The following is a 25,505-nucleotide window of genomic DNA, read 5'->3' on the forward strand; positions in this document are numbered from 1 at the left end:
TGTGACAAATTCTGAAATACGGTTTCCACAGAAAAGGAGAGGGAAGGAGGGAAGTGGTACTTTTACTGAAATACACCACAATTCCCTAATTACTCCTCTACTCTAGTGACTCTGAGTGGTGGATAAAAACAATTAAAGAAACATTCTCTGTTCTGCCCTCTTATGCCTCCAAACCCATATTCTCTTCAGGGACTCAATTTAACAGCAGCTGTGGAGTAAGACTTGAATGAAATTAGGCTGATTTAGGAGCCTTGCTGGAGCCCTGAGCACAGGGACACTGTGCAGCTTTGGAGATGAATTCCCATTGCTTGGGCTGCACGAGCAGGAAATGTTAACACATCTGGAACTGACCAGAAACGTTTTTGGGCAGAGAAGACAAAAGGGCCTTTGCAGCATGTGTGTGTTCTCTGTGAAGCCTGCACTGAGGTGCAGCTCCTCCATCCCCTCTGTGTGCCTGGAGGAGAGAACACAGGAGGGAATCATCTGAAACTGAGAATTGTTGCTGCTGCAGCAGAGAGGGAGCAATTGCTGCTCCAGTTCCTCTGGACAACACTCAAATAGAGATAGATATTTGATGTACCTGTAAAGGCAGATGAAGTGATGGTACTTTCATATTAGAATGAGAATCACAAAGTGGGCTGGAAAGGACTTTAAAGATCATCTCATTCCACCATCCCAGATTGTCCAAACCCTCTCCAGCCTGGCTTGGACACTTCCAGGGATGGGAATTCCTCCCTTCACTGTTTAATATCAACAGCCACACTGAAATCCCTAAGCAGACACACAAAAGACCATGGACTCTGTAAGAATATTTGTTCAGAACAGGAACATGGCAAATATGGCAAAGAAATAGCATGTATTGATATGTTGAAGGAAACTATTTTCTTTTCTCCTAAAGCTGGGATGGAGCCAAGCAATACCCAGCTCTTCCTACGCCTTCTCCACAGTGATATTTTTTTTATTAACACACTAAAAGAACATAATAAGCAGGTGTTTAAAATGTACAAATCTGTCCCCACCAGGTCCTTTTGATCACAGTGACCTCAGTTTGCAACATCACATTTTACATCCCCACCCCCTTAACCCCCTGTTGTTTTGAAATATTAGCCACTGGCGTGCTGGGATTAAAATAGAAAGTTTTCTGCTTTGACTCCTTGCCAAAACCATTAAAATATTCTCTGCACTGTTACAGCTTGTGCCACCTCCCAGGGGAGTTGATTTAAAAGTAAATTATATGTAAGTGTCAGATGAAAAGAGCTTCATTATCTAATTCTTCCTACACCAGCATTTCTTTAAATTGCTTACTAGGGACAGAAGACAATTAGTCCTGTGTTTGAAAGGAGAAGGAATAAGTATCTGTCACTCCCATTAACCACTTAAAAAATAAATAAATGCAAGTACAGTTGCTTTCTAAAGAAGTTTGATGGGACAGCCACGCTGGGACACACTCAGCACCCTGAGCTTCAGGGGCTGGGCTGGACTGAGAGTCCTGCAGCCCAGCCTGGTGATTGAATCAGTCCTGAAATAACGCCAAAAATCAGGAATCCTCCATCCCTTTGCAGGAACAACAAGCACACAAACGTTGCCATGGCACCAGGCAGCTCCCAGCCAGATTTCAGGAGCACCAGGGAGTGTCAGTCAGCAGGACACTGCCTCACTGGAGCTGGGATTGGCACAGCTCTGCCAGGACCTGGCAGCTGAGCCCAAAAATGCATCATGAGCAGAGATTGATCAAATCCCCACCTGCCCCAGGTGCTCTGAGGACCCCCTGTGCCCACTGTGGGCACCTTTCCAGCAGGGTTCCCACCTGAATCTCCCCTCCAGGTTCAGTTTTAATCTGTCTCATAGCTGAGATGCTCCTGCTTTTATCCATCCTCACTGGGGAGATCCTGCAAGTGCTGGGTCAGGATCAAAGAGCAAATGGAACTAATCCAGGCACAGACAGTTCCTGCCCAGTCCATGTCATCCCAAATCTTCCTGCCAGAGCTCAGAGCCTGCCCTTTGAGTCACATCACCTGCATTCTTTATATCACTTCATTTGCTTCCTCCTGGATCTAAAGGAACTTTGAACTCCTGTCAGGATGAAAGGGCTCCCCTGGGACAGAGATGAGTTCAGTGCAGAAGCGAGCAGCCTTGTTCTCCTCTGCAGAGGAGCCAAGGTGTTCCTCAGCTTCCAGAACTTGGCTGTGGGATCTTCTCCACGAGTTCATCACTGCAGCTGGGCTGCACAAGGCATTTTTCTCAAGCTTGTGAGCCCTGCCATGCTTACAGATGACCTTTCCATGCTAAGTAGTTAAAATGTAATTAGTCCAAATCCTTTAAAATCATTTTATTGGGCACATGGAGTCTCTCCAGGAGAGATCTCAGCACTGAGGCACCTGGGTGACACCTGGCTCTCCAAGCAGCTCATGTGCATCTGAGCAGCAAGGGCAGAGAGCTGCAGAGCTGTTTCAGACACATTTTGCTCCTCTCTGCTTTCTTTGCACTGGGCTGCAAGGTTACTGCTTCCATACAAATCATTCTGCATAAAACACTCGGAACAGGAGGCTGGTGTTTTATGAGGTGCAGAGCAGCCTTTGCTGAACTGATGACATCTCTAATTCCGTGGCCATTATTAAACACACAGACTGTAAAAGCAGCAGAGAGCCAAGAACACACAGCACTGCCTTTAAAGCGACCTCACAGAGCAGCAGGACCTGCTGGGAGATACTGTCAAGAACCCAGACACCTTGGATTTATTTTTGGCTCTCCCAAATATGCTCAGGAATCTTTTGCAAAGTGATCAGGGTTCATTAAACAAAACACTTAAGGATGAACTTAAGCGATTTATCTAATGGGAATAAACTTGTTTGCATAGCACAGAATTACATCTCCCTTCTTAAGCCAAGAAAATTCATATTTAATGGTTGTAAGACCAAGTTCAGTGCTGAGACAAAGGTCAGGACAGCAGGAAGGAGCTTTGAACAGAGCAGGACAAATAAGAGAAGCAGTTTGGATTTGACAGCTCTGTTACTGTCCAGGATTTACTCCTTTCTCCTGACTAAAATAAACCCCCTGCCAGGCCTAAGCTGGCTCAAGGCCAGGATGTAGATCTTAATTTCACACAAATTTCTGCTCTCACCTCAGCCTGGGAGGCTGGATGGAAGCAGGGAGAGAATGAATGTGGTCACTCTCCATGAAAGACACTTGTAAATTATAAAAGCTTCCAAGTGCAGCAAGTAAAGGACTCAGCCACAGCAATTATGCTTCACATGGGCACTGATGCTAAAGTTACCTCCGTTCTCATGCACAAATTTTGATGTCAAGTGGAAGAGTGATATTCAGCTATCAGTTTGTGTTTCCTTTAATGCCCCGGGTATAACTTTAGGAATGCATTTCACTGCCCTTCTGTCTTTTTGAAGCTACAAATTCTGGATTTTGTTTAGCTAACAATTTCCTTTGTCTCTTCAGCAGTTTCTCTGAAAACAAGGCTTTTGCCTCTGCTCTGATAAAGCTCCCAACAGCAAAGGGAAGGAGTTGTGAAAAATATTGAGGTCGTTGAAATAAAAGATGTTCAAGATATTGAGGTCTTTTGGGTTGCATAAAAACAAGCTAAAGGAAAAGCTGCAGTATTATCCTCCACAAGCAAGGAATTTAAAAGTATTTATCCATGCTAAGGGTCTACCAGCAAGTAAATAACACCAGCTCTGGCAGCATTTAACAAATGTTATCACACCTGGCCTCCCCTCGTGCAGGCACAGGCAGACTGGAAGTCACCTGCTGGATTCATGAAGCACACACAGGTACCAGGAGACCATGAAAAGGGGTTTTTATTTGTGATTTGAAGCTGAAACCTCACCAGATGTCTCAGAGATTGTGCTACTCCTCTGCACAATGCACGGGGCTCACAGGAAGGTGTATTTTGAGGGGGGAAGGCAAAACATGTTTTTTAATAATTTATCCCATTTCCCTCTCCCCACTCCTTCCACCAAGAAAAATCCCTAACCCTGCCTCTCTGTCCCTTAATTCCACTACCTGAATAAAGTTAATTTTAGTGGATGACAGAAAATATTCCACATTGGAGTCTCAGACACAAACCTGGCTCATGGCTGCCAAGCTCAGACTGGGCCATGCACACACCAAGGGGTTAATTTTCTTTTTCTTGCCACTCATCAGTGTGGGAATGTGTAAAACTTGGGTGTGGAGCTCCTGCCTCATGTGTGCAAGCATTCAGCACTGGAGAACACTCAGGAGCGAATGTTCTTTTAATAAATGGCAGTTTTCACCACAAATCCCAGAACAATCACAGGGAAAACTGTTTGGCTTCACACAGACTCTGGGCTGAGCTGACATTTTGTCCATAAAACAGTGAATTTCTAGTTCAGCAGTTCTCTCAGAGAACTGCTGCAGCCTGCAGATGAAGGACATGCATGAAGTAAGATTTCTGAAGAAATTTAATTTGGGAAAGCATTCAGGGGGAAGAATCCAAAGGGAGCAGAGCTGCCTGGAGACCCTGGGCTGTTGTGGGAGCCCCTCTGCTGACACCCCAGCACGCTCCAGCCCTGCCTGCTGCAAATTTCCTACCGAGAGTTGCTCAGCTCTTATCTCTGCTCTCCACAAAAGCTTGAAAGGAGCCTGTGGAAAGGCTGCTCTGTTATCTGTGCTGCCCACAGCCAGCCCAGCCTGCTGCACCTACTCCTGCACCTCACTCAGAGCAGGGCTCAGCTTGAGATGAACACAGGGTCCCTTTGTCAGAGGGATGCAGGCTTGGGAAGGAGTGGGGAGAGCTGAAATTACACTGCACTGTCTGTGGCAGCCATCTTTTCTAGAAAAATCCCTTTGATCAGGATGCCTCAGAGAAAAAGGAAAACAATATTATCTCATTTGCTTCTCCTGTGTTTTGCTGCTTTGGAAAATAGATAGAAATTATTTATCCAACAGGTGATTGTTTCATTGGTTTCATGTGAATTGTTTTGACTCGATGCCTGATCACTGTCAAGCTGTGTTGGGACTCCGAAAGGAGTCACAAGTTTTCATTAGTATCTTTTAACCTTCTGTAAGTATCCTTTCTGTATTCTTTAGTACAGTTTAGTATGGTATTCTTTAATATATAGTATCATAAAATAATAAATTAGCCTTCTGAAAACATAAAATCAGATTCATCATTCCTTCCTTCGTCTGGGAACCCCACAAATAGAAGAACTGTCCAAGAGCCAGGCTGTGTGTTTGTGTTTGAAAGGTTTCAAGCAGAGACTAATTAATCCCATTGTTGATGCTAATACACTTCTTTTTCAGGACTCGAGATTCAGCGCTCCAAGCAAATTTACCTTTGATCTCTAGCTGAGAGCTCTGAGGTTTTTATCAAAATGCATTTGTCTGTGCTTCAGCTCACACAGGGGCTGGGGCAGGGCAGGAAATGCAAAGTGTCACTGCAGTTTCAGGAGGAAATGCAAAATGTCACTGCAGTTTCAGAAGGAAACTGAAGGAGCTGTGACCATGCCCGGCCTGTTTAGGGCTGGAACTGCTCAGGAAAAAAGAAACTTTGCCAAAATTATTTCCCTGACTGCAGAGCCCAGTGTGATCTTCTGGGTATCATCCCTGGGCTGCTCTAGGTTTGTCCTGCTGGGGAAAAGGTCTGTGTTTATTTTCAAAATAAAATAAATAGGCAGAGATGAAATGTGAAGCTGCTTTGCAGAAATAAATCAGCCCTTTGGGGTCCAGCTCGAGGAGCTGATTATGGATTATTTATCAAAGTGCAAAGGGCTGACAGGTAAAAAATGCCCATGATGTCAAAGGAGTGTCACAGACACACAGAACTGATCCTGTAGATGGGGTGTCTTGGGGTGATTAATTAGGAATAATCTACTGCCAGCTCTGTCTGCTGGGCTCAGCCCCAGCCTGTGCCAGTCCTTGGCTCCAGAGCTGCACTTTGGGATGCATTAGAAGACATTCCAGCACTTTGGGTTTGCCCAGCAGACTCAGAACTTGAACTGGGATCCCAGCCCAGGGGAAATTGCATTTTGAGCTAAGCTGAATAAACAGGCTGAAGGATGCAGCACTTGGGAAGTGGATTTACTGGTGGAGAAGCAAGGATAGAGATCCATGGGGCAGGGCTGAGGAGATGAGATTTTCACTGCTCTGGCTCTCAAGCCAACCACTCCTACAGGTCATGCTTTGAACTCACTGTTAGCTCATGCCTAAAGCTTTAAAACCCAGATGAAAATTCAGTGAATTCATGGGAAAAAAAGCCCTGTCATAACACAACAGGTAAGTGTGCAGCAGTTTTTATGCCAGCTCTGGTGCCACTTCAGCTGAGAGAGCACAGCCATGCCTGGGATGGCACAGGTGTTGATGCTGGATGGGTTTTGGGAGGGCTTTAAATTAATTCAGGAGTGCCTTGCCAATCTTATGGGAACAGCCACATTCAGGAAGCTGAAACAGAGCAGGCTCCATCAAAAAAGCTTTTACAAGTGTGCGAGCACTAAACCCTGCAGGGTACCAGGATTCCCCAGCATTTCTTGGTGGAAACTATGAACCAAGGAAGAGTCCTTGTGAAGATCATTAATTCAGCAGAGCTGCAGACTGAACTACATCCTGCACCTGTTTAATGGGGAGGAGAGGGCTTGTCACTGCCTTCTCCAGAGCAATTCAAACCCTCAGCCCTTGAGATCTTTGATTTTTTCACTCCCTGCCTTGAGCACTCGCTGGAAGCACAATGATTAAGTGGTGCTTCCATGTGTGGTGCAGACACACAAAGGGGAGGCAGCTCAGGATCTGAGTCCTATTGATGTGAACACCCAAACCCTTCAGACAGCTTCAAAAAGAGACTGAAGGCTAAATACCTACTTAGTGAGTTCTGGAGTACAGGCTGAAAGCACCAGGGGATTCATTCCCATCCTTGTGGTCTCTCTGTTAGACCACACTGCCTCCCAGTTAATTAATTCTATTGATTTGTTTGTTTTTATTGGCCTTTTCACACTCAGCAGTTATTTAGGACTTACATGGGTAATGCATTTTCCAGTTAAATTGATCCCAGTTTATATATCCTTCCATGCACTTATTTGAAATTTCCCTGGCAAGTATTTTAATGTTTTCAGGCTGAATGTTGATTTGTATTATTTAAAATAACCTGCAAGAGGCAGGAGGGGAAGAAAGTGTGGAGCAGAGCAACTACCAAAAGTGGCTCTTTAAACCTGATTAATGGCCAGGGAGGGGAAAACTCTTCCCCCCCCCAGCAAAATAAACAAAACAACCCAGAGCATTAGATGCAGTAGAACTTGCTGGAATTTAGTTTAATTTTCTTTCACAGGGGCATAACAGAACCCCACTCTGCCTTCCTGCTCTGTTTCTGAGCTGCTCAATTTAGGATCCAGCCAGTCTGGGTCAATGAACTTATTTTTGGAGTGGTGTGTCCTGGTGGCTGCTCCAGACCTTACCAGGGAGCCAAGTCACAGCTCCTGGCCAGGCTGAAAGGGAGAAGGCTTTGTGCCCAGCAGTGGCCTTGGCCTGCAGATAAATCCCTGAATCCCGAGTTCTGTCCCCTTCAGCAATGATTCACACCTGATGGCAGCTGTTGGGAGAAGTCTCCAGCCATAATTTAGCAGGGGAGTGTTCAAGGGCCAAAAATATCATGGGGTAGCTCAGTGTGGGTGATCTGGTTTGGAGCTTAACTCCAGACATCATAAACCCTGGGAGAGAGGGGAAAAGGAGAGATGGGAGTTTGTTTTCATATTTACACTAAGAGAGAAATGAAGATATTGAGCTGCTGTCATGCTTTGGAAAAAAATAATAAATATAAATTGGTGAAAAACCTAAGTATTAGGGTGGGTACAGATGTATTGAGGTACCATTGAGCAAGTTTGAAATTTTAATATAGAAGTCACTTAATGTTACATTTACCAGAAAATTCCTTTTTGCTTTAGACCCAAAGAACCCCTTCTGGCAGGACAGAGCTGTTCTTTAGCCAGTGTTTATGTCCCATGGGCTGGACATTGCCCATCTGCTCAGCAGAGACCCCAGCTGTGGACAGCCCTGCACCTCCTGGATGGGGCTGAGCAGCTCTGGCAGGGGCTGGGGCAGCTGCCTGTGCCTGGTTTTTAGGAGCAGGCTCTGCTGCCATTAAATGCTGCCCCTCTAAAATGGGAAATCATTTTCCAGAGGTATTTTGAAGTCCAACCTTTCAAACCAATTCCTTTGCTCGGTGGAGTCTCTTCCAGGGTGACTGACCTGCCCTTGTTTGATTATTTATGCACCCTCAAATTTCCTGGATCTCTGCTGCTTTTTAAACCCAGTGATCCTGGAACGAGGTGGTGTTAACCCCTCCTGGGTTAGCTCCTGGGCTGAGATGCTGATCTGGAAATGGCACCAGGCTTCAGAACAATATCAGGTCAGTGGCTCCAGCACCAACTCCTGCTCAGGAGCAGCCACCTCTCCACTCAGAGACCCCAGCACATCCCATGGACAGACAGGACAGCACAACTCCCACACACCTCACCCAGAGCTGACTGGGGAGCAATATTGGAGCTGACAAGATGGACAGCATGTCAGAGCATCCCAGTGCACAGCAGCCCCTGTCCCTGAGCAGCAGTGACAAGTGTCCCCAGGGATGCAGTATGAGGAGAAGCCTGTCCCCAGAACAACCTGCATAAATAAACCCCAGCACCAGCAGCTTTGTCAATCTTGGTGACAGAGATCACAGCATTTGGATAAGGAGCCCAGCCAAAACCACATTTCTATTCCTCTCTTCATCATTAAACTTGATAGCTGAGTGATAGGCAGCTATTCAGTGATATTAAGGCTTGCAATGAAAAGAAAAGACAGCAATCACAAACTCCCCTCCCTCCATTTCTGTACATAAACATTTTTTTTGTTCAGTTTACAGTAAGTGAACAGAACAGAAGTGCAATCTCCATCAGAGAAACATCTCCAGCCCGTTTACAGGGAAATCAATTATCTTAAGGTGCTCAGGCACAACAAAAGACTCTTGCCAGGAGGACCTGTGAACAAAGAGGGGTTTATCAGCCGGGATATCTTTTAAACCTAAATGAGTTCAGGATATTTTCGTGCCTGCACCTCCCTGGGTCTCCCTCAGAACGTGGGACTGGGTGTAATTTCTCTCCATCTGGCCAGGACTCAAACTAAGCCTGACATTTTGATGAGCTTCCTAAGCAGTGGACAATTGGCACATCTTAGAAAAACATTGACTGGCCAGGGATAAGAAATCAATTCAACCCTCAGATAACTACCTCAGATCAATGGGGCCGAGTCACCCACACACCAAATATTTATTTACAAATGCAGGAGAAGTGGAACCAAGGGCACCTTGCTGCCAAGTTATTAACAGCAGCAACTGAGAGGCAGGATGGATCCACAGGGTGGGGACTCATCTGTCTCGTTTCAGACATCCACAGAGCTGACTGGGGAGGGCAGCACATCTGGCCTGCTTGGGAAGTGTGTGTTTGATTGAGCTGAACAGGTCCACAGGAGACTCCTCGCCAGTGATAGCTACGAGGAAGGCCAATATTAGACCTAATGAGCTGTCAGACCTGATGAATCCATCTCTGGACATTAAAAGCTCCCTCCAAAAGCATTTTCCAGTACCTGCGTAGCTCAGTGGTTTAGCCTGATCTATGATATGCACCAAAAGATTCTCTCCTGTTGGTGTTCTTTTTAGGAAAACACACATTTTTCTAAGGGGATGGCAATTCCCCTTAGAAAGCACAGTTAAGAGTCGCCTCCCCAACTATTTCTGGGACATTTAAACTCATTTAAAAAGTCTCAGCTTCGGTCAGAGCAGCCAGTGCAGCAGAGCTGTGCAGGGTTCAGACAGCTCCGTGCAAACTCCCCAAGGCCTGGTGGTGCTCAGGCCAGCAATCATCTCACTGCAGGCATCTCAGAAGGGTCAAATGCATTAAGAATCTCAACAAGACCCCCCAAGCACGTGGAATTTATCTACCTATTACAGGAAAAAGTTATCCCACTGTCTTCTCTTCCAAATGCACCCCCTTGAAATTGAACTGGAGCATCAGGCAGGGAGGCAGAGCTGGCAGGATTCGTGTAACTCTCATGAAAAGCTTCCTCCTCTGAAGCCTCAGTGGGCATAATTAGCAAGTGGAGTTGCTTGCTCTGCAGATCTAAACCTTGGTTTTCTCCCCCTCAAACTTTAGCATGGCTTCCACTGCAGCATTTTAAGTGTTAGTGGAATTTTCCTGTGCTGAACACACTGCTACCAACTGGAGATGCAGGAAAAGGTGGGACAGTGCACTTCATGGAGGAATTCATGAGGTGAGGGCACATGATGGGCATTCACTCAGAGCAGCATCTCCCAGCCACTGATTCATTCAAAATCAGATATTAAAACTGCAATTTTGTCAAAATGGCTTTAACTTTGAGGAGCTTTGTCTTCTGTCTGCACCTCAGACATGAGATGTAAATGTAGATACAAGGCCTGGGAGAAGTGGAACCATGGAAGAGTTTGGGTTGGGAGGGACCTCAAAGTTCATCTTATTCCACCCCTGCCATGGGCAGGGACATCTTCCACTATCCCAGGATGCTCCAAGCCCTGTCCAGCCTGGCCTTGGGATCCAGGGGCAGCCCCAGCTGCTCTGGGCACCCTGTGCCAGGCCTGCCCACCCTCACAGGGAAAAATTTCTTCCTAATATTTAATCTAAACCAACTCTGGCAGTGTGAAGCCATTGCCCCTTGTCCTGTCACTCCAGATTTTTTTAAAAAGTCTCTCCCCATCTTTCTTGTTGGCTCCTTGAAGTACTGGAAAGCCACAATGAGGTCACCCCAAAGCCTTTTCTTTTCTTTTCCAGACTGAACAATCCCAACTCTCCCAGCAGAGCTGCTCCATCCCCATAGTCAGCCTGGTGTCCTCAGGATTTACAGGATATGAGTACCTGGCAGAGGGGAGATTAAATCCCTCACAGCATTTGCAGGATGGTTCCAAAATGCCAGCATACATCACATGTAATATATTCCAAATTAATGTTGTGCCCATGCCTGTGGGGGGAAAAAAAAAGCAGAGAGAAGGAAAAAAAAAAGGCAGAGAGGAAGAATCTGGGCTCTGCCTGGCTTGCTCCAGCCTTGCAAAGTCTTGTTTGCAAGATGTGGCAGATGAGGAACTATTTCAAAGACATTTTCTGAGTCCATTCAAACTACATCCAACAGCACTGAGGTTGCTGCAAGCAGTCACTGTCACTTAATGTCATTGTAAAAGTCAAATCCTCATGTCCTTACTCAGTTCACCAGCAAAACTGAGCATCTCCAGTCAATTGGATTTACTGGAGACTCCTGAGATGAGTGGTGCCCACTGCTGAGCAATGGACACAATTAAAAGTGACTCACCCCAAAACTGCAGTGCCTGAGTCTGACCTAGTTTACTTCTGCAGAGACCTTTCAAATGGGTCCTAGAATGACCCATGAAGAATAGAAAAGCTTGTTTAATAACCAGCCTAATAAATTAATAACCCAGAGACCCATCCACTGCAGCTCTGCCACATCCAGCTGCTCACACATCTCGAGTCCCTGGCACCAACAAACCCCTGAAAATCACAAATTTCATCTTCAGAGCTGAACCTGGGTTCAAACCAGGCCTGCTAAAAGACATTTAGGAGTAATTAGAATTTCAGAAAAGGCTCGAGAGGTCTGTTGTAATCACACTTTCCGGGGGGGGCAGCTCAAGAGACCCTGTTCTATCTCACAGCAGCTTGGTGAACAACCATTGCTGTCCAAGAGGAGTGTGCCCCACAAACAGAAGGGATCACCACAGCTCCCTCAGTGACACCTCCCATGACCTTTCCTGCACTGAGAGCAGCAGGAAGAGAAGTTTGTGCAGCGACTGGTGCTGCTGTTCCTCGGGAGATGCAGCACATCCCTCTGTGCTGGTGGAACAGGTCCCACTTGTCACCACTGCCTGTTTATATTGAAAAGAGCTTTTTGGTGCCCTTTTGGCATCCCAAGAGAGCAGCTGGAGCAATTCAGCTCATGCACAAGCCCTGCACCCAAAGCAGCACTGAAATCAAGGTGCAGGAGTCCCTCCTGCCTGGGATCAGGTCTCCTGAAGAGTTTCCAGTACCTCTCACCACAGCTTGGGAATTGAGCCAGAGCAGCCTCCCTTCCATGACGGGTTTTGGAGTTTTCCCACCTTTCTCTTTGGCAGCTTTTACCAGAGCCCTGCGTTCAAACCTCCTCTGCACATCTCCACTCTGCTGCAACGCTGCTCAAGATGTTGCTTATTAATATTCCCTAATAAAAGCCACCAGAATTAAATCTTTCCTAATTAGTAGTGTTGGAGTGCCTTTTCCATTATTCATTAGAACAAAGAAATGGGTTATTCCTTTGCAGCATATCCAGAGGAGCAGCATTATTGAGGTTATTCTGATACAGTTCAAGTGTCTCCAGCTGCAGCTGTAAATTTCCACTTGGATTTTCTGTCATTCCTCCTCCTCCTCTGAGATCATGTGCTCTGGCTGCTAATCTTGCCTTGCACATTCCTGCTGTGCCCTGCCCAGCACACCATTCCAGGGGCACACACAGAAAGCAAAGCCCAGTCTCTCCACACATCCAAAGCTCAGCCAAACACAAGAATTTTCACATAGAAATGTGGCCTGGCATCTCCCTGCCTTTTCCTTTTGGAAGCAATTTGAGGGGCAAAACCTTGTGCTGCTTTCATCCCCCCACTCAACATTTACCACACCTTCAGACAGCTTTGGAATGATGCTCCTTGTACCAGGTGTTTTGTCATGGGACAAGGCATTAGGAAAGAATTAATAAGGATGGTAACAAGAAAACCAGACTCCAACAGGCAAAAATAAAGTCTTTAGGCTAATTCCCCAAATTCCCATTCCTTAATTCCTAATTAGGCAATTACCTGATTCTCCTTCCATCCCTAGCTGAAGAGAACTGAATTATCATCCCACTTTGTGCTAAAAATATGAATTGAGCTGAAAATTGTTCCCCGTTTTTCACATGCAGAGAATGTGATGGTGGGGAAAGAGATTTTTTCCTCTCAGCTCACGTATCAGATATTCAGAGAAGTGAGGTGAAGACAGGGAAGAAAAGATGGAGGGATCAACAATTTAGGAAAATAACTCTTCTAGCAAGGGGAATAAATTGCTTTCTGATCTATTGCATCCCCTGGTTCTAACCCAGGAATAAGAAATACCCACAGTGGCCATGAGCTCTGGATGTTCTCTGCCTGGCTGGGCCCAGTGTGATTTAAGGGAAGCTTTTGGCTCCCAGGAAACAAGCATGAAATATTTAAAGGATATTTTAAAGCCATTGTGGTTTTTTCTTTCCCTCAAATAATGGGAATAATCTGCCATTTTCCATTTCTCCCCCTGTGTCAGTGCAAACCAGCCCAGAGCTGGAAGCAATATTTGCTTGAAGGATCTCAGGAACCTTTCACTGCAAAATTCTTCCATTTTTTTACCACAGAAGGAGCCTCTTGGAAGGCACTTGACAACAGCAGATCCCTGGGACATGCCATGACAAGGGAGAATTTCATCCTGGAGGATGAAATTCCATTAACCAAGCAGGTTAATCACACACTCTGATCCTCCCACTCCTACAGGAGCCCCCAGTGTGGTGATGTTTGTGAGGGTCCTAGGACGAGGGAAGAGATGAGAATCTGACTCCAAGGTCTCAGAAGGCTGATTTATTATATTAAAATAAATTACATATTAGAACTATGCTAAACTATAGAGAAAAGGATACATTAGAAGGCTAGAAAAGAATGAATAATAAAAACTCGTGACTGCTCAGAGCCTCGACACAGCTGGACCACAATTGATCATTAAATTAAAACAATTCACATGCTGGATAAACAATCTCCAAATCACATTGCAAAGCAGCAAAACACGGGGAGAAGCTGAAGCTTCTCAGCTTCCCAGGAGAAAATCCTGGCAAGGGGATTTTTCACAAAACATCGTGGTGACACTCCAGTGCCTGCTTTGCCCTGGGAGAGGCAGATTTCCAGTCTGGGGTCCCCCATGGGCTCCTTGGGTCCTCTCTGGAACCCACTGGGGTCAGCTGAATGCTCAGAACCTCCCCTGGTGTTTTTGTCCCCCTGGAAATGATGGTTGGAGATGGCAGCAGATGCACAAAGTGCCCCAAAGTTCCTGAGGGTTTCTTCCCCCAGCACTGGGGGGGTTTGGGGTTCAGAGCCACCCTGCACCTCCCAGGAGCTGGGGGGCACCTGAAACAGCTGAATTTGTACCCAAAACCAGCCTGGAGTTCACTCCAGCACCTCCCTGGAGCAGAGGGCCCAGGCAGCCACAGCATCCTCTGCTTGCCAGGGAATCATCCCAGAACTCCTCCCCTCAGGTTCCCTCCTTCCCCAAAACCACGGAATTTCCCAATGAATTTCCCATGGAATCACAGAATCAGGGCAGCTCCTGGACCTTCCTCAACGCCTGGGAGTTGTACAGAGCTAAAAACACACCCCAAATCTCCTTCTGCAGCGCTCAGTCACCCCCTGATTGAGCAAAACTCCCTGAAATCCATATATGTTTTGACTGAGCAAGAACAAAGGAGAGCAGAATACATTTAAAAGAAATTAAAATTGTTTTGCTGCCATAGGCTAAAAAAAAAATATTTAAAAAATCCACCTTCCCTTGGGCTTGGAGTTTGATTTGTATTTCAATAAAAATAAATCAAAGTGGACAGATTAGTGTGTTTTGAAATGCAAATGCTTTGAAAACATTAAAGGACAAATAACAAGGTGGCATGTTCTAAGTTTATTTTTGGTTATTATTTTATTTACCCTTTGTTCTTAAATGATCCTGTGTGCCTGATGGAAAATTTTGCTCTGTGCACCAAACCAGCTGTAAGAAACAGGGAGAGCCCCTCCTGCAAGATTTCCTCATGACTGAACAATGCAAAATAGCTCCATAATTTCAATATTGATCCCCAGGCACACCCTAAAGCCTCAGAAAGCTCCTGGGTTGTTTTGGCTCAACCTGAATCCAAGTAAATCACAGCAAACAGTTTTTTAGGTGCTCCTCAGGCACTGGGATTTGAGAGTTTGTGATCTCCCTTAAACAAATAAAAGCCAAGAGATCACCTGAGTCAGTGGTGGAGTTACCTCAGGGCCAGAAAGGAAGGACTTGACCCAGCCCCAGCCATGGTTTAAAGAGGTTTTCAGGGTAATCCATAATTAATAAGGCAGCATTGTGGTTCCAAATTAATGGGCAATTAATTGAGAGTGCACAAGGTGCTTGCAGAGAGTGATGAGAGCTCTCAGCAGGACAGGCATGACCTTCACGAGCTCCTCACAAAGCAGCTTTTCCACAGGTAAACACTGACTATTTTAATTCCATTTGTCTGAGGAAGGTCCAGCCCTGAGGGTTCAGCTGCTGACACCCCCAAGGTGTCCCCACAAGAGCTGGCAGCTCCACCCCAGCTCCCCCAGCAGATTCCCCATCCATGGGGAGCTCCCACTCACAGAGGAAGCAAATCCCCATCATCAACTCCCCAAGCACAGCTGAGCCAAACACAATGGACCTTGTGATTCAGAAAATTGGGCAAACAAAGCTTTTCAAGCTTGATTTTTATGTCTTCAAACAGCTTTTTTTAAAGGACTGAAGGAACACTTCTCTTTGCAGTGGATCACAAAATCTTGTGAAAACAAGCAAGGAGAAGCCAAAGAGGCTTTCAAGTGCTGAGGAAGAAAAGACCTTGCTAAATTCCTTGGACCACTCTGTGTTCCTCCCAGAATAATTTCACTTTAATATTAGAGACAGAGCTTCAAGCCAAAACTTCCAAAGCCCAGAGATCTCTAGAGCCCAGCCTGGAGATCCAGCCTCACTTGGGAGACAGATATTCCACAAACTGCAGACCTAGATTAAGTGTTAAATTCAGCTTGAGGCTGTCTAGCACGAGAGATTTGTCTGCTATCATCTGCACACACTCCAAGGCAGCTGACAAATTCAGTGAGCTCTTTTAAGAGACTTCAGCAGAGGATTTGAAATCATTCACAAACAGGAAAGAATTAAGTTCTGAATTCAGAGTTAAGAAGGACAGAGACAACAGGAAAATGATCTTGTGGTCACAAAACATCCCAGATTTGGGATATTCTGTCCTGGGAAGAGTTGTGAATTCGGAGTGAACACATTTAAAGGTAAAAGAGTTCCTACACCTGTTTATTGCTGCCAGGGAAGCAGAGACAAGAATGTGCTTCAGTGGGAGAGTCTGTGAGGAATTTTGTGCCATTCACACACAGACTTAATTTATTTATGAAAATAAATGGTCACCGGTTTTCCCCAAGGACAGTTTCCATCCCTGCAGCCTCCTTTTACAAAGCACAGGGGCAGGGGGAGGCATTTTCCAGCCTCCTCCCAGGAATTGCTCTCTGAGTTCAAGGGACTCACTTGTATAATGTGAGGACTGGAGGAGTTATGGACAATTTCAATGTGATGGGGACAGGGTATTCAGACAGCTCTTAAATGATATTTTAACCCCTTACTTGAATACTCAGAGTATACAATATCAGCTCATCTGAAACTTGCTGTGCAGCAAGTTTTCAAAAGTAATTGAAATTCATGTAGAATTGTGAGAACATTAAATCTGTCATTGCAGGTACAGAGCATTTCTCAGCCATCTCAAGTGACACAGGGAGGGCCAAAATATTTCACTTTTCATATTGGAACTCCAGGGAACACTAAGTACCCACAGCCTTTACAGTCACAAGATGCCACTGGAAGGAAAGTCCTGCTCAAAAGCTGGAAAAATGTGAATTTCACTTCTCTAAATGCCCCCCTCACCGAGAGCATGGCACATCCCAAAGTGGTATTGAACACCATGTAGTTAAAATTCAGAAATATGCTGCTTGCTCAGCTCCTAGGAGCCACTGTCACCTTGTATTTGGACACAGAATTTAGAAGTGCAGCTGTGAAAATTAAATGGAATGAAAGGGACAAATCAGAGCTTTTCCCTGTACAGCACACGGGGAAACAGCTCCTGCCAGCCCTGGGCTCTGCACCAGAGCAAGGCCCCTTCACTTCACTTGGAGGATGCAAAAAGAATAATTTTTAAAAAGGATAGCGTATTTTAGAAGTTGTTCTGGTCCACTGTATATTTGATTCTCTTCCTTTTACACATTTTTAAGTGGTTTTTAACACAGCAGGGCACAACCCACCCATCAAGAGGAGCAGACACACACTGAGCTGCAGCCCAAGAATTCAATGTGCCCCAGGTCAGCCTGCACTGGAGGAGGAGCAGGAGCCTCCATCCTCTGCCACTGGAGCACGCAGGCTCTGAACTACAACTGTGGTTTATAATCCCTTTTCACAGATGTAAATACCACAGCAGTGTGAAAACGACCCTGTAGATTAATGTAGCAACAAGGCTGAGATGATAAATTTGGTTTATCACATGAATGTTTAATCCATTACCTTTGAGCACAAGGCAGCAGCAGATATTGCAGCACACCAGACACTTGCTGAACACTCAAACTTTTGGGAGGCAGCCCCAGTAGCTTTTCCCTTTCCAAATATATTTTCTCTTTATGAATTCAGCAGAGAGTATCACTTGCCCAGTTTCAGCAAAACTGCAGCCAGATGTCAGCTTTGATCTCATCACCACATAACGAGGAGAGAGAAAGGACAAATAGGTTACACTGCACTTCAGCAAGAGGAAGAATTAACTTCACTGTTCCTTGCAGCACCATCTGGGTTTGGCAAAGTTAATTCTCATCCATGTCAAGAGTTCAATCAAGGAAATAATTTTGTTTTCCAAATGCTATTCCTTCCTGTTTCTTCTGGATACGTAATGCCTGATCCCCTGACCCACTCCTTCTGTCCTCATTATTCATACTTTAAGCATCTTAAAACAAAAATACTGCAGACAACTGCTAGAACCAGTGCTAGGCGTTTAAAGCATATTTTTAATACATAAAATAACATGCTGGGATGGATTTCTCATCAAGAGTGAAATGAAAGGAGAAAACCACAACGTCCTACTGAAGGCTACAGGCCAGGAAAAGCAGAATGCTGCATTTCAGCTCTGGGTTTTGACGGATGCCAGAGCCCTGGCAGAGCTCAGCCTCCATCCCAACACCCCAAGGACAGAAACCGCTCAGCAGCACTGGGGATGAGGCACTGCAGGACCAAAGGCACAACTGCTCCACCAGCCAGAGCCCAAGCTCTGAAGCAAACAGGGCCCCACTCCAAAAACCTCTCAGTTTTCTCCTCCAAAACACCACTGGGTCACCAACTCCATCCTTGGATGCAATTCAGAATCTCCAAATGACAAAATGCTTCAACACCCAAAAATCTCCTCACTCCAATGCCCATCCAAAACCCCACTGGGTGCTCAATTCCATCCTTTGATGCAATTCAGAGTCTCCAAAAGACAAAACATTTCAGCCCCACAATCTTTTCACCCCAGTGCCCCCAGCAGTACCTTTTTCTTTCTTTCTTTCTTTCCAGGTGCCTCCACACAGCTGAGAAACCCTTGTGGTGCAGCAGCTCCTGAAACTTTCATCCCCTGGCCTGGCCCACCTGGCTGGTTTAAATAGTGCTGTGGGCAGGGCTGGAAGGCAGGTGCTTCCCTTAAGGGAAGCCCTTAAAGGGCTTTTTATAAAACAGAAACCCTTCCTTATGTCAGCAAAGGCATGGGTCCCTGCACTAAAACGTCCCAAAAATGTTGTGCTGCCAGCAGAAAAAAGTTAACAAAATTGCATGAACGTTTGCTGCATTTCCTATTAATATTATTTATAACATTCCTTTTAATGTTGTGTTTTAAAAGTGTTATTCTTGGTTGCGGAAAGATCTTCTTTCTAGGTGACCAATCAATTATTACAAATTGTGTTTCTTTCATTTTCACTTTCATACCTCTAATTTTATTTTTTTTTGTTTTCTTTCAAAATGTACAACACTGATGTCTACATGATACATCCCATCATGTCAAATAAATGCTCTGTGCTGTTCCCATCCTAAGCACAGAGTAAGGCAGAACAGATAATAATACAATTTTCCATCAAACTCATTGCCAAAATCTGTAAGGACAGCTGCTAATTAGCAGAGATCTGAACCACCTTATTCTTTAGATCAAAGTGTCCCCTGTTTGAGTTTGTCATGAAATAGCCTAACACTTTGAAGAAGAAAAGAATTATATTAATTAGGGGGGGGGAAGTACTCAGTGTTTGTGGATTCGCCCGCAATCTTCCCTTTTAGCGGAATCCTGTGGACTTTTAATTTCACTGGAAATGCTGATGGATCCAAATTTCCAGGGAAATCAATTTCAAAGTTTCAAGAACTTGGTGTAACCCTCTCCAGCTTGGGATTGCTCCATCCTTGAGGTTTCCAGACATCAAAACACTTCATCTGCAATTGGAGCGACAGCCTCGTGTGTCCTGCACTGTCGGCTCTCCAAGCACCCACCAGGTTTTTTGGCTGCTCTTCATGTCCTTAGACAAGGACTTAAAACATGACAGGGATGTTCTCCGCCGTGTTTGCCTCTTTGATCAGCTGAAATAAACAGAGGGAAAATGGGGATAAGGCAAATCTGAAGTTATTCCCCCCCTGAGGATCACGTATTTGGAGCGCCTGGCAAGGCGTGAAGATCATGTTTGTGGTTTCTGGGAATCTGTGGGAGTTCTCCCGTTGAGAGCTTGACCCAGAGTGTTTCATGTTGTTGGAGACATATGTTCCATCCCTCCTGCTGGGGCTTTGCAGCTTCCCTGCTTCCCTTGCTCTCCCAGGGAATATCTGCAATGCAGGGTGTGTCTTGGCGGTGCAAGAACACCCAAACCCAAAGGGGACTCACCAATCTCAGCAGGGTGGGGGGAAAAAGGACCCCCTATTGGTATTTAAGATCAATTCCTTCAGGATGTCCATCCACAGACACAGAGGGGCCAGGTCTGAACCTGGTTCTGACAGTGCTGGGAGGTTTCCACTGAAGGTGCAGGAGTTTTGCAGGACGAGGGGACAGAAGGCAGCCCAGGATTTTAGGGGGATGGACAACATTCCGCTGGATATTTGACCCCAGAAATGGTTCAAACATATTTGAGATGGCTGTGCTGTAAAGGGCAGGCAATTTGTGATGAGATGTGGGCTCCTCTGTAGTCAGAGGAGGGTTTTTAGCAGCAAAGCTCTGTTTGATCTCACTTCCACTGATGTTAACTGCTTTTATAGGTCATTTCATTATTGCCTCATTGTAGGAGATTGGAACTCATTAATATGCAGCAGATAAAGTCCTTTGCATTTTAACATGCTAATTTTTAGGTGTCCATATGGCAATAAAAGCAGGCTTTGAGCCATCCATCCATATCTTTATGTGTCCGTCTATATGAAAAACAATTTTGTGGTCTAGTGAGTAGGGCACTAAACTGGGAGTTGAAACTGGGGCTGTTGCTGTGTTTGCCATTGACTTTGGAGACAGGAACATGAACAGATTATTATGGGCTACACCAGCCTGTGAACTCCCCTTATGCCATCTACTCCTGAGCAATGCCCCTCTAAATAAACTTCTGTCCTGCAGAAAAGCAAAGGAATTCAACCCTTTAATGAAAAGTGGGGGCTGCTCCCTGTTCCAAGTGAGCATGGCTGAGTTACAGCCCTGGGCTGGTGCTTGCGCTCAAATTTCACATCCTCAGGTGCTTTTTTACACGGCTCCTGCATTTCCCTGCATTTTGGAAAAGCTCTGTGGGATCACTGTGCATCCCTTCTTATTCTGTCTCTTGTGTTTGTACTGCTGAGCCTTCAGCAGGCTGAAATCTCTCCCTGCATGAGAGCTTGGGGATGAGGGAAAGCAAGGAGGCTCTTCTGGGATCCAGCCTGCAGGCACATATAAATTATAAAAGCAGTGAATGCCATCTCTGACATTTAGAAGAAGGTGATTTCCTTGTAGGTGGGTAAAGAGATTTAAAACATCTTCAGGTGCCATCGAGTGCCGCTGTTGGGCCCGTGTAGACAAATGCAGATGCAGCCTCTTTGTTGCATTTCTTCAGCTCTTATTACTGAATTTCTACTCCTCTCTGTTCACTTTCTTGATATATTTTCCCTGTTGGGTTTTAGATTTGTTTTCAAACAGATAAATGAGGTTGTGCTTTCTTTAGCTGAACACTTTGGATGACACTGGAACCGCTCTACCTGGTGGGAGAGAACAGCATGTTCCAGCTGAGGCACTGAAGATGGCTCCTGTTGGGATAGCTTAATTGCCTTTCTGCTAATTAGCTTTCCATCTAAGTCTTATTAATTTTGCTTTAGCAAACTTGCTCCGAGTCAGAACCTGCTAAACTAGTATTTTTCAATTCTGCCTTTCATCTTCACCCCTACTATGGGTGCAGCCCCAGGTTGGGAGAGAGAAAGATCCAAGTGTGGAGCTGTTCTCAGAGAGAGTCAAATAAACCCCAGGCCACTGGTTTTGTGTTCAAGGAGCATCACCCACAGTGGCCTCTGCTCCCAAGGACAAATGGACCCATCTGTTCCTCTCTCTGCAGAAAGGCTTCTTAAAGAATGGTAAACTTGTAATGTTCCTCTAAATTACTTTTCCTGCTGCAGGGAACATTTTGCCAGGGGCAGAGGAGATGGGCTGTGTAGCCTGCAAAAGGCTATTTTTGCATCCCTGTTATCTCTGGAAGTGGTTTGAGGCCACTCAGTGATTAAGGATTGGTCAACATGTTCTGCCTTAATGAATGGCTGTTTGTTTCTCAGCTGAAGAGCTCTTCTAAACTGAAGCCCTGTTCACCAGAAAAAGAAAAAAAAAGCTTCTATTCCTGAGCAAACAAATTAATAAGAATTTCCATCTTCTCATTATTTAAGTCTTTTTTTTAACCCCCAAACAAAAACATTATCTGCAACCACCGCAGCTAAGAAATTACATGAATAATTCACTCTAATTTCACACCATTTAAGCTACTTTACTAGCCTCTAATTAACATGTGTAGATTATTTAAGGACAAGTGAATTCCTTTAAAATGCAGGTAAGAGCAAGCTGACTATCCCCATGTATTATGTGATTTGATGCCTTTTTAGAACCCAGCCATGCTGATGAATCTCCCAGGGTTATGGCAGCTGAGGACAAAAGTGTATTTTGTGAAGAGTGGGCTAAAGATGTCCCTGCAGATCCCATGGAATATCCACGATTCTGTGGAGATTGACATTTTGAAGGGCAGTTTTCAGTGCTACGTGCCCAGCCTGCCCTGGCAGCAGAGGCCTCAGCGTTTCCCTTGGCTGATCCTTTCCCTGTCATTCCCAGGCTGCTCTGGAGCTGGGGATTCATTTTGTGGTCTCCTCCTTTGTCACCAGAGGGGACATCAGGAGAACAAATCCAATCAAGCCTTGCCGAGCACCAGGCATTGCACCTGGCCTCTGCAATTCACCAGCCTCATTTCTGTGTGCTCAGGGTTTGTATTTTTTCCTCCTTGAATGCCCAGAGAAGCTGATCTGACAGAGGAGCCACCCAGAACAGAGCTGCCCTCCCAGGCAACTTGTGGCATCTACAGTTCTGTCAAGGTGATGTGCTGAGGACACACCTGGCTGCCAGAAGGTCTTTAATCCTTTTTTTTGCACACCCTGTAGACAATCTGAGACTCCTTTTGACTGGGATGCTCCCTGAAAATCATTCATCAGCAATGACCTGACACCTCAAGCAGATTTTCTCCTCCCACCTTTGAGGCTGCTTGGGGAACTCACCCGTGTTTCCTGTTAGAAAAAGCTCCTGTTCACCCCAAAAGGAGCTGTCTGGACTTGGAGAACAAACCAGAGCTCTGAGCCAGAGCCCTGCTGTTCTCTGAGAGCAGGCAGCTGCCAGAGGCAGAGCTAAAGCCCCACTGCAGTCCATAAATGCACCTAAACACCCTGATGGGAATCATCAGGGCTCTCTTAGGGGTTGCAGGCAGATATTTCCCAATGTTTTGCCAACAAACTGATTTCTGACACTTGTTTTTGCACTGGGATGTGCCCATTCTCCTGTCGAGGTTTGTGTATACACAGGGCATTAAAATGTTTTGGGCTCCTGGGGCTTCCATGAAAGGAACAAAAAAATGAATGTCCAAAGCAATCTGGTCATTTAATCATCTAAACTGGGAAGAGACTGGTGCAGAGAACTGGGCTGAGAGTTGGCCAGGGTGAACAGTGAACTCATCTTAAGCTCAGAAAATGGGATAATTATACCTAAATTGCCTTTCATAATTAAAAAGATGTGACAAATGAATCAGATCTCATCTTCAAACAACATTAACCTGAACACCAGGGTTTGAGCATTGCTGAAGGAAATGGTGGTTATCAGATTAATGGCAAGTGCATTTTCAAGCTGATTAGCTAAAAGCCCAAGAAAATGGAAAAAAGAAACAGGCTGCTATTTAACAGCACGAGCTGAGCATTTCCATACCAGTAAATAAGAGGTAGGATAATAAAATCCTCATTAAGCTGCTGAGGCCTATTTGGTTTTGTTTCCTTTTTAAGGGAATGTTTTAACTCTGCAAACAAGCAGGAGCAAAACTCGGGTTCATGCAGGCTTTAATTGCCTGGGGATGCTTTCCAAGTCCAAGTGCTTCTGAGAAGTTCCTCCTTGCCACATGCCCTGGCTCTGGCTGATCCTCCTGGATGGATCAGAGAGGCATTCTGCTGTGTGCTTTGGCAAGCATCCCCCTGATAAAACCCAGGATTTGATTTCAGGTTTGGATCACTGAGGGGAGGCTGTGCTGAATTCATTTCAGTCTGCGGAGGAAAATTCGGGAAGCTGAGGGCACCTTTGTAAGCAGCACCTGTTCCTTCATCCCAGCAGCAGGAAGAGGTTTGATTGTCAGCTGGTGCCGAGCTCGGTGACAATGATTTAATATTTTGGGGCCTGGAAGGCTCAGCTGGAATCACACAGTGCTTGTTGCACAGGAACCTGCTGGGGAACAGCCCTTCACCTGAAAGTTTGCAATCCTGGGCCCCAATCCTGCAGGAAATCAGTGCCTTGCTTGTTTCCATGAACCTCCCCACAATTAAATGTGGATAAATACCTGCAGGATTGAGATGCAAATGTACAGAGCAGGCAGAAGAGTGAAGGAGGGGGAGAGTTACCCTGATCTCACAGCTGCCCTGCTCTGCTGGCTCTGAGTTTATCTGTTTCCAAGGCCAGCATAAATCACTCCTGATCTGGATCAGATGTGTCCTGCTGGGCAAGCAGCAGAGCACAGATCCAAGATTGATGATCACCAAGTCAGAGACCTGGGCCCCTCTGCCAGGAGAAGATGAAGCATCCTCTGGGGAGCTCTGAGTGTCTGACAACACTGGGAGCCTCTGCAGAAAGCTTGGAGCAGACAGCTGGGCTTAGATAGCAGAGTTAGGGCAGATGAATTTCCCTCCTGAGAAGGTAAAGTGACTTGATCAAAATCAAACATGAAGTCCTGAGCATAAATTAAGTCCTGTGATCAGGGAAAATACAGGAACAGGACTTAAATTGATGGGCAGCATTTGGGGATTTGGATGAAAGGTGGGTTTGGTTTTTTTCTTTTGTAATTGAAAGATGGGTTTGATCAGAAAGATAAAGCTTGATAAAGTATGATTTGCAGGGCCTGTGGTAGCAGTAATGTTGCTTTCCCAGCTGAAATTTCAAAGCCTGGGCAGTGGGAGGACACAGATATCATGAGCCACAATTAATTAATCATTAACTCTTTGTTTATCTGCCAGTTTTGCTTCCTTCAGTTCCAAATGAGGAAACACTCACACCATCTTCCATTTTAGGCCCCTAGGAAATGGAGAGATGTGGTTCAGGTGCCCTTGCAGGAGACCTGAACCACATCTGCATTTGGGACAAAAATGTATTTGGGAGAAGGAAATGACCCAGGGCATTCCTGGTGTCCCCATATCACTGCTGCATCTCATTTCCTCCTCCCTCTCTCCACACCCTAGGCAGAGGGGAAACCTCAAATTTCCACTGAACCCTCCAGTTCTCCAACACTTGTACTTAATGGACACTGGAAATATCCTAATTTACCACAAACTGGACCTGGGCTGCAGAGGCACAAAGCCAGGCCCTTTTCCAGGTGAATGATTACTGGAAATGAAGAGAGACAGGGACTCAGTGAGATGGTCAAAGAATTCAAATTTTTTACATAGTATTTTGGGAAGGCTAGTAATGTTTTACTACAGTGACTGGGTTAATCACCACATAAACAAACTTATGCATTTTACAACATCTCTGCCTTGCAGAGTTTGATGCAATTTTCTTTTCCTGCTAAAAATCTGTCTGATTTAATCTTCTTGCAATCTTGATTTAATCCCCAAAGTTCTGTTTGCTATTGCTAAGGCATCCTGTTATCAGATCTCTTATGCTAACCAGGACCAAGGTCCATCATCTGCCTCGTGTGTCCCAATAAATGATGAGGGATGTTCACCTTTAGCTTCCCCAAGCCAGTTTTTTCCCCAAGGATGTTTCACACTCAGCCCTGCTATTCCCCCCTTGCTGTACCTTTATAGTCTGAGCTTTCAGATTGAGATGAAACCCATTTCACTTCACAGCACTTCGAACACAGGTCCTTGAGTTGATTTATCTCCTTTAGCCCTGTGCTGTTGGGTTCTCTACTCCTT

At 45.4% G+C, this 25,505-nt stretch overlaps 1 long non-coding RNA gene across 1 annotated transcript; it reads right to left on the minus strand.

Annotated features, from left to right (window-relative positions):
* Nucleotides 1–7,939: 7,939 nt before the first annotated feature.
* LOC135280159 (uncharacterized) lies at nucleotides 7,940–23,990 on the minus strand. The gene is made up of 4 exons (XR_010347208.1): nucleotides 23,936–23,990; nucleotides 18,385–19,451; nucleotides 10,881–10,983; nucleotides 7,940–8,975 (listed from the first exon to the last, which is right to left on the minus strand). It is a non-coding gene; the product is annotated as an uncharacterized LOC135280159 (long non-coding RNA).
* Nucleotides 23,991–25,505: the final 1,515 nt, after the last annotated feature.

This window comes from Passer domesticus, chromosome 13, assembly GCF_036417665.1.
Source record: "Passer domesticus isolate bPasDom1 chromosome 13, bPasDom1.hap1, whole genome shotgun sequence".
NCBI classification, from domain to species: Eukaryota; Metazoa; Chordata; class Aves; order Passeriformes; family Passeridae; genus Passer; species Passer domesticus.